Consider the following 9,047-nt stretch of genomic DNA (forward strand, 5'->3'; position numbering starts at 1 on the left):
AAGAACCCTCCTTGCAATGCCGAAGACAATACTGCGCGCCGGACTCAACGTCATTGAAGCCTGGTTCGGGGGCTACTGAGGGAGTCCTGGATTAGGGGGTCTCCGGACAGCCGGACTATATCCTTTGGCCGGACTGTTGGACTGTGAAGATACAAGATTGAAGACTTCGTCCCGTGTTCGGATGGGACTCTATTTGGCGTGGAAGGCCAGCTAGGCAATACGGATATGTATATCTCCTCCCTTGTAACCGACCTTGTGTAACCCTAGCCCCCTCCAGTGTTTATATAAACCAGAGCGTTTAGTCCGTAGGACAACATACAATCATACCATAGGCTAGCTTCTACGATTCAGCCTCTATGATCTCGTGGTAGATCAACTCTTGTAATACTCATATCATCAAGAACAATCAAGCAGGACGTAGGGTATTACCTCCATCAAGAGGGCCCGAACCTGGGTAAACATCGTGTCCCCTACTTCCTGTTACCATCCGCCTTAGACGCATAGTTCGGGACCCCCTACCCGAGATCCGCCGGTTTTGACACCGACAGGCATGCTTCTTCGGGCAAAGAATTTTGTAGTTTGGCCTTCTTGGTTGGTCAATGTGACTTCTCTAGTCGCACAGTTGATGCATACTTGATGTTTGGTTAGCCAGTTCGTTCCCAAAATAATATCCAACTTGCCAGACTCGATGACTATAAACGAGGCGGGGAACATGACTCCCTCGATGTCAATCTCTAAATTACGGCAGGCCAGATTGCTTTTGAGCAACGATCCCGGGGATTGTACCATCATACTCTTTTCCAAAATCAAGCAAGAAAACTTGTTCTGGGCAGCAAAACTCCACGAAATAAAAGAATGGGAAGCCCCAGAATCAAACAAAATTATTGCAGGTATGCAATTAACAAAAACATACCAATGATGACTTCTAGGTTCTCTTGGGCGTCTTCTGCGGAGAGGTGATGAACTTGCCCTTGGATGGTCTTTTGGCCAGGGTATGGTCCCATGTGATTAACTTGCGGCTTGAATGTAGCATTTCATGTGCCGTTTGTGGGGCACTGTCTGGCGTAGTGTCCTGTTTGTCCACAAGAAAAACATGCATTGCTACGATGAAAATCTTCGCTCACTGGGTTGGTCACGATATTCTTGACTTGGGTAGTGGTCTTGTTAAGATTCTGCTGCCAATTGGGTTTAAACTCAACCTGTGACTGTTGCCAGGTACGAGTCCTCTACACTGGCTGCCCATCCTTCTTAGGCTCGAACTTGCTCTTATGATCATTATTAGCGGGCTTATTGTCGTGCACGAGCTTGTGTTCTCTTTCTGCAATGAGGGCCTTGTTTACCAAAGGCTGAAAGTCAAGGAAGTCGAACATGCTGAGTGTGCATCGGAGGTGCTGGCTGAGTCCTCCAAGGAATCTCGATCTTCCTTTGTTCTGTAGCCACATCATAGAGGGAATAACGGGCCAAATGGTTGAACTTATGTAGATACTCACTTCCTGACAGGCTTCCTTGGGTGAGAGCGAGGAATTCAGGCTGCTTGACTTTCATAATACCGGTGGGAATGTGGTACTCGCATAAATGGTCCTTGAATTTATCCCAAGTAATATCATCATCTGTAAGCCACATAGCTTTGGCATTATCCCACCATATAGAGGCAACTCCCTCAATATAGTGTGTAGCAAATGGAACCTCATCGGCTTCCTCGGTGCGGGCAATTTCAAGCTTATTCTCAATAGTCTGCAACCAATCATCGGCTTCCAAAGGATCGATAACTTGAGCGAAACTGGGAGGCTTAGTCTCTGACAATCTGATAATTTGGAGTGATGGCCATTCTGATTTCCATCCTGCCCAACCATAGCTTGCACACTTTTCAATAGCTCAAGCAGATTATTGCTTCTTCTCTCTTCGGACATGCACATGATTTGTTTAGTGGTTGGCGGATGTGGCAGTGTAGGTGGTGGTTGTCGATATGGCTTGGGGGAATGCCCTGCCTGTCTTGCCGAACAACGAACAGGGACATCCTCACTAGCGTGACTGCTGCTACCTCCCCACGTCATCCTATTGTTTGTTTTTCCCAATATGAAGCAACCGAGACGAGCAACATCCATAAAAGGGGAAGAAAAGCAAGTGACAAAGCCCGAAAGAAAGCAACGAGAAATCAAGGCGAATAATAAAAAGTTCTGAGATAATTATACATAGACTCATACATGAAAGGAAACATCATGACGGGTACGACTACGCTCATACATGAAACATCATGACAAGTACGACTACATCCGTACATCCAAGCATCATGATAACCTCGGGTACTCTGACGATCTAGTGCTCTGCTAGTCCTGTTGGGTCCTCTCCTGAGCCGGACTCGGATCCTGAACTGACAATGTTAACATAAACCTCCGGGTTAAGGTAACACAAAGACGTTGCCTCGACGGCACTCCCTCAGGGGCAGGTTCGGGATGAGGCTGGAGCATAGGGGCTGTGGGAGTAGCGAGAAGTGAAGCCCACTCAACATGGGCACTATGGGGACACACGGTCGAGGTGCCCGAGCTACTCGAATGAGTAACTAGGGTAACTGGTGAGGGAGTCCTGGACTAAGGGGTCCTCGCGCGTCCAACCTATTGGACATGGGCCGGACTGATGGGCTGTGAAGATACAAAGACCAAAGACTCTACCCGTGTCCGGATGGGACTCTCCTTGGTGTGGAAGGCAAGCTTGGCGACCAAATATGAAGATTCCTTTCTCTGCAACCGAGCTTATGTAACCCTAGATCCCTCCGGTGTCTATATAAACCGGAGGGCTAGGTCCATAGATAGATCCTCATAATCAAAGTCAGACGGGCTAGACTTTTAGGGTTTAGCCATTACGATCTCGTGGTAGATCAACTCTTGTAATACTCATATTCATCAAGATCAATCAAGAAGGAAGTAGGGTATTACCTCCAGAGAGAGGGCCCGAACCTGGGTAAACATTGTGTCCCGCGTCTCTTGTTACCATCAACCTTAGTCGCACAGTTCAGGACCCCCTACCCGAGATCCGCCGGTTTTGACACCGACATTGGTGCTTTCATTGAGAGTTCCACTGTGCCGTCATCAAAGGGATTGATGGCTCCTTCTACCATCTTCAATGACGTTGTCCAAGGGGAAGTCTTCCTCCCCGAACAAATATTCGTATTCGACAGCTTCGCGCTGCGGGCCAACTCACTTGATCATCTGGAGCTGATCGAAAGCTACGCCCCTGGCCATCAGGTTAGATTTGGAGGCTTGATCTACATCGCGGATATCCGCGGAGACTTGATCTTCGATGGATTCGAGACCAGGCAACCGCTCTCTGCCACCACGATGAACATGACGTAAATCTGTCATCGGAACATACCCAGGAGATAGTACCTATAGCTGCTCCAGCTTTAGATCCTGTCGGATTTCGGGTTCCGGCAATACCCTCAAGGTTCGAACACTGGGGTGCGCACGAAGATCTCTCGCCCTCTCTAGCTCACGCACTCCACGATCTCACGGCCTAGCTCAACGAACTCGCAACACAAGAGACACAAGATTTATACTAGTTCGGGCCACCGTTGCGGTGTAATACCCTACTCTAGTGTGGTGCGGTGGATTGCCTCTCGGACTGAGGATGAACACTCACAAGGGGAAGAACAGCCCCGCGAGGTGAGGTGTTCTTGTGCTTGGTGGGTTTGTGTGGCTGAGGTTGATCTCGATGATCCGGGTCTCATCCGTCCCCAGCTATGGTGGTGGCTAGTCCTATTTATAGAGGCCCAAGTCCTCTTCCCAAATATTGAGCGGGAAGGGATCCCACAACGGCCAAATTCGAAGGGATATAACTAGTACAAGCTATCCTGACAAAAGTGGTCTTCGCCTGCCAAAGGCTCTGGTAGTGACGCCGTCTTGGGCTCCACGATGACCTCCATCTCATTGTCCTGCTGGTCTTGGTCTTGTTGCACCGATATGGAAACCTTTCCCCGATGCCTTGGTACTCCCCGTCTGCGCTTGCCTCCTTAGAACCAAAGAGGAAACAAGGACACTGTGCATGCTGGCACCCGCCTGGTCTCGATCATCATGGCTCAGTTCATTGGAACCTCGCGAGGTTTCTGGGCCTTGATCTCTCCGCCCCTCGCGAGCCAGCCTGCTGACGCCGCTCCCGAGGAGGTCTCATGTCGTCTGCCTCGCGGGGCTTGGCCCCTCGCGAGGGTCTTGAATGCTTGCTGGTGAAGATGGGCCGTATGGGCCCGCTTGCAGAGCCACACCATGGGCCGCAGGTAGGCAAGTCTAGGGACCCCCATTCCCAGAACACCGACAGTAGCCCCCGGGCCCAAGACGCGCTCGGGCTTGGCTTCGAGGTGAAGTCAAAGGGCAAGTGCGGAGCGTCGCGGGCCCCAATAGCCTGCGGCCTTGGTCGACGCTTGGCGGTCCATTGTACGTGGGCGTCTCCGCTTCCCACGCTGCCTCGGCAACTGCCCGACTTGACGAGTCCCTACTGCATGCGTGGAAAAACCATAATTATTACCTTAGATCATGGAGGCCGGCGGTTGGCCTTCTCTTAGCTTAAAATGGGAAGTGGGGGCGGAGCCCCCATCACCCGTCTCTTCCTTGCTTCTTCTCCTTTCTTGCTTCCCTCCTTGCTGGTGTAATCATGGCACCGATTCGGAGGTTCTCGGCCGTGGAGAAGGGCAAGACTCCCCTCAACGAGCATGAGCTTCTCCCGCCGAAGAAGAGGAGGTCCCATGGTCACGAGATGGTCGTGAGGCCGGTGGTGTCGCGGCCGTGGTATGAAAGGCCGCCTCCTGGGTACCCGTTGCCCTTGTATGCTCACGCCGGTGGTTCCGGAGGGAGGGGCGATGAGCGCCGCCGCCCGCGCCAAGGCCGTGGCCGCCCATGCCGCCGAGGCGCATGCCGTCGCCCGAGGGGTCCACGTCGCGGACTCCTTGCGCGAGTTCGTGTTGTGGGCGGTGATGCCCCCGAGCACTTGGATTCGCCTTCTAGAGTTCTTCACCGCCGAGATGCCGCCGAGAGGCCCTCTCGAGCTTTGGATGCAGCATGCCGACTGTGACGCCCCAGCAACTGGAGAGGAAGTTGAGGCCATCGCCTCCGGGAGGATCTTCATGACTCGAGGCTGGGGCGAGATCGCCCGAGCCTGCCGTGTGAATGGCGCCCTCGCCATCCACTTCGAGTATGATGGCGCCTTCACACTGTTCTTGAAGGTCTTTGAGGAGGAAGGCCACCGCTTGGAGTGTTGTCCTGAAGGAGGTCGCTAGGACGGTGCAGCAGCGGGCGCCGGGCCTCGCCTGCAGCTCCTCCAGTGACCGTGGTGACTCCTGGTGGTCCAGCGAGTGTCCCGAGCTGGTGGAGTCTCCGGAGACGACCGATGATAGCTACGTGTCGCCAAGCTCTTGCCGATCCCGGAGCAGGGCCGCAACGACTGGCCGTCGCTGCCGCTGATCTGGATGGGGTTGGCGTCAACCTTTCGTGGCCCACTGTGGATGATGGCGTCAGTGTCGTCCGACGCGTGTAGATAGAGCTCCTAGGGATTCCTTTCCTTTTGTTCCCTGTGAGGAATCGAAACAGACCCCACGAGGGCGTGTAAAGCATCTGTAATGTCCTTTGTTCATATCATTCTTATTATGAAAATTTGTGAACGCACGTCCTCCTAAGGCTAGGTTTCCCCTTTCCAACCCCGTGGCAGCTTGGTGCTCTACGCCGACATGTCCCGGTCCCTAGGCAGGCTGCAGCCGTCGCTAGTATGCCAGGTCGCGATGCCGTGGTCAAGGCCAGGAGGTGAGCGGGCCGAGGTCCAATAAGAGCTCCTGAGGCGCGATGCTCAAGAGGTCCCCTTTAGCATGCAAGTAGCTACCTGAGGATGGTAAAGGGAGGCGACGTTGCCGCAGCAGGGCAGCGAAAAAGCGAGGATCTTATGCCGTAGCGCTAGGTCGGTCCAGGTACAAGACTTATCTTGGCGTTCCGGAGCTGGTTCTTCGTGTTGCGCCAGACTTGGGCGTCGACCGCTGTTGGGTAGCTAGGTTAGGCCTGTGCGAGCCTCCCCTCTTCTTCATGCTCTCCTGAGTGCTTTGCGTCCTCAGGTCCCGGCCCTTGAGCGAGCTCAGCCGCCGCTGCTTCGCCAGGTCGCGATGCCGTGGTCAACGCCAGGGGGTGAGGGCTGGAGAGCCAGTAAGAGCTCCTGAGGCGCGATGCTCGGGAGCCCCCCTTTTAACGTGCAAGCGAATCGCATGGGAGAATAGAGAGAGTCCGTGGTACCGCCTGTTGTAGTCCTCAGGGAGTTCCTGCAGGTTAGCGTGAGGATAGGAACAAATCGCCGTGGTGATCGCCCGTCCATTGTTGGCTTGTGGGAGGGGACTCCCTACTATGGAGAGCTCCCGGGGCGTGTACAACCCCGCCCTGACACATGGCTTGGACGGCAGGGCTGGAGGAGGTGTACCCGGGAACTCGTGAGCCAGTGCGGGACTCATGAGGCCCTACCTCAAGGCGGGTTGCACCTGGTCTGATTCTTGATGGTTGTGGTGGTCCTACAAGGTGGTTAGACAACCTACGCCAGACGAATCTCCTAAAGTTATCGCATGAGAAGGCCAAGCACCAATGGCCCCAGGAGGTGACATGAACAGGACCGGCCCACCAGACAGAGCTCAGCCGTTGGATTTGTCGACGCTGCAGGGACGGGCCCGAGCACAGATGTCGTGCCTAACCCTCTCATGCGAAGGGTCCAGAAGAAGGACGGTCGGCGCGCGGATCCCATTGTAGGTGACAATCAAGCAGGTGATACACATAGATAGATTATGCATGAAAAGCAAACATGCCGCTGGGTCAGGCCCGAGTAGCTTGGGGATGATGCAGCCCGAGAAGCGCCCCCGCAAGGTAAGCTAAAGACATAAACAAGAAGGGATACATGCCGCAGGGACGGGCCCACGCGGCCTGGGAATGATGCAGCCCTGAGGGCGCTCCTAGCTAAATGAACTTGGAAAATGTCACTTGGTTCTGTTGATGAAGGGGTGTTGAGGCAGCTGAAGGTACGCGGCGAAGGGGTTGCTCCTCACGAGCCACCGGGTCCGTGAGCCTCGGGAGGCTCTGGGGTCCTAGACGGTTCCTTGAGGACCGTTGCCATCTCCGCCAGGACGGCGTGATGCCTGTCCTCCTGAACCGCCATGATGCGCCGCAGGTTGCACTGGAAGCCAGCAGCCATGCTCGGCAGGCCGAATGGCATGCGAACGTAGTTGTGCGGTGGACACTCGTAGCGTCCAGCACGCGAAGGCCAAAAGCGCTCCTGAGATGCGGCCCGGTTAAGCCTTGGGATGGCGATGTAGACACGCAGCCCACCACCCTCGCCAGGGTGGGGAGCGGCGCCAGGTGGGCGGCGGCCGCCGCGAATTGCTGAGTGGCTTTGTCGACGAACTCCTGAGCGGCAGGTGCTCCTCGCCTGGCGCCCTCCTGAGGGAAATGTGTCGCGAAGCACGCCTCCACGTTGTGCCCGAGAGCCTCCCTCATAATGTAGGCAAGGTCTGAGGCCCTCCAGAAGAGAGCCCTCGAGCCCTACCCGAGGAGGGCGCTGGGCGTGCCTTCCTATGCGACAGAGGGAGGCGCCCCAAGTGCGGGCGCTGATCCTGACGTGGAGCCTCTTGTGGCGCCGTTCTCCTGAGGCCCAACACGGAGTAACTGCTTCTTCTTCGTGGGGATGGACTCGGGAGGGTACTCGCCCTTGCCGTCAGGGTCGTCGATTGCTGCAGCTTGGAAGGCGCGCTCAAGGGAGCACAACGCGTCTCTTTCTTCGCAGGGGACCGTGATTATTCCGCCGCTTCCTAGCATCTTGAGGACATTGTAACCATGGTGGGTCACCGCCATGAACTTTGACAGGGCTGGATACCCGAGGATGGCATTGTATGGCAAACGGTTGTGGGCGACGTCGAAGTCGATGAGCTCGGTGCGGTAGTTGTCGCGCTGTCCGAAGGTGACTGGGAGGCGGACTTGTCCTATCCGAGTGGTGGAGGCGTCGGTTACTCCTGAGAAAGGCTTGGTATGCTGAAGTTGATCGTAGGGCACTTGAAGGTTGTCGAACATCTCGACGGACAGGATGTTAAGCCATGCGCCGCCGTCGATGAGAGTCTTGGTGACTTGCACGTTGCTGATAACGGGTGAACAGAGCATCGGGAGAGTGCCAGCGGTGGCCGCGCACTTGAGCTGGTCTGCTGAGCTGAAGGTAATGGCGCATTTTGACCACCTGAGCGGTTGTACATCATCGAGCTTCGTAAGGACTGCATTCACCTCGCGAGCAAAATGCTTGAAGATACGCTGTGAGGCTGGGGCTTGAGCTCCGCCCAAGATGCAGGCGATAGCACGCGGCTCCTAGAAGCCCCCAGCCCCCTCGTCTTGGTGGTGGTCGTCGTTCCTTCTGGGTGGTGGCGGCAGTGGAGGAAGCCCAGCATTGCCCTGAGGACGGTCCTCGCGAAGCTGATCCCTCTAGGCGCCCTCGCGAGGCTGATCCTGCCAGCTATCCTCACCAGGCCGGTCGCGCCACTCCTGGCGTGTGACCCGGTCGTCCCAGCATCCTCCGCCGTGTCCTCCTCCTCGGCCGTAGCCTCAGTCGTTGCGCTCGGGGCATCGACCGAAGTGTCTGTCGCACATAGCTCTGAGCTCATGACAATCATTGGTGTTGTGGCTGTGCACGTTGTGGAGGGTGCAGAACGGTCGGCTGCTCTAGGATGACTCAGGCTGGTCCCTGCCGTGCTTCGTGTCCGGCTCTGCCGTGAGTGCGGCCACTCCCTTGCGCTTCACATCCTTGGCCTTGGCTTTCTTCTCTTCCAGGTCGGCAGCTGGGAGCTCGAGAAGAGAAAGGTGCCCTTCCTCAGCCCTTGCGCACTTGGTCGCTAGGTTTAACAGCTCTAGGGATGTGCACAACTCCTCGTGGATGGCGAGCTCCTCCTTCATCTTGACGTCGCGGATGCCATCGGAGAACGCAGAGATGATGGCCTCGTCCGTCACCTTGAGCATCTTGAGATGAACGTTGTTGAAGCGCTGGATGTACTTCTGGAGGGT

Source organism: Triticum dicoccoides, chromosome 3A (genome assembly GCF_002162155.2).
Source record: "Triticum dicoccoides isolate Atlit2015 ecotype Zavitan chromosome 3A, WEW_v2.0, whole genome shotgun sequence".
Lineage (NCBI taxonomy): Eukaryota > Viridiplantae > Streptophyta > Magnoliopsida > Poales > Poaceae > Triticum > Triticum dicoccoides.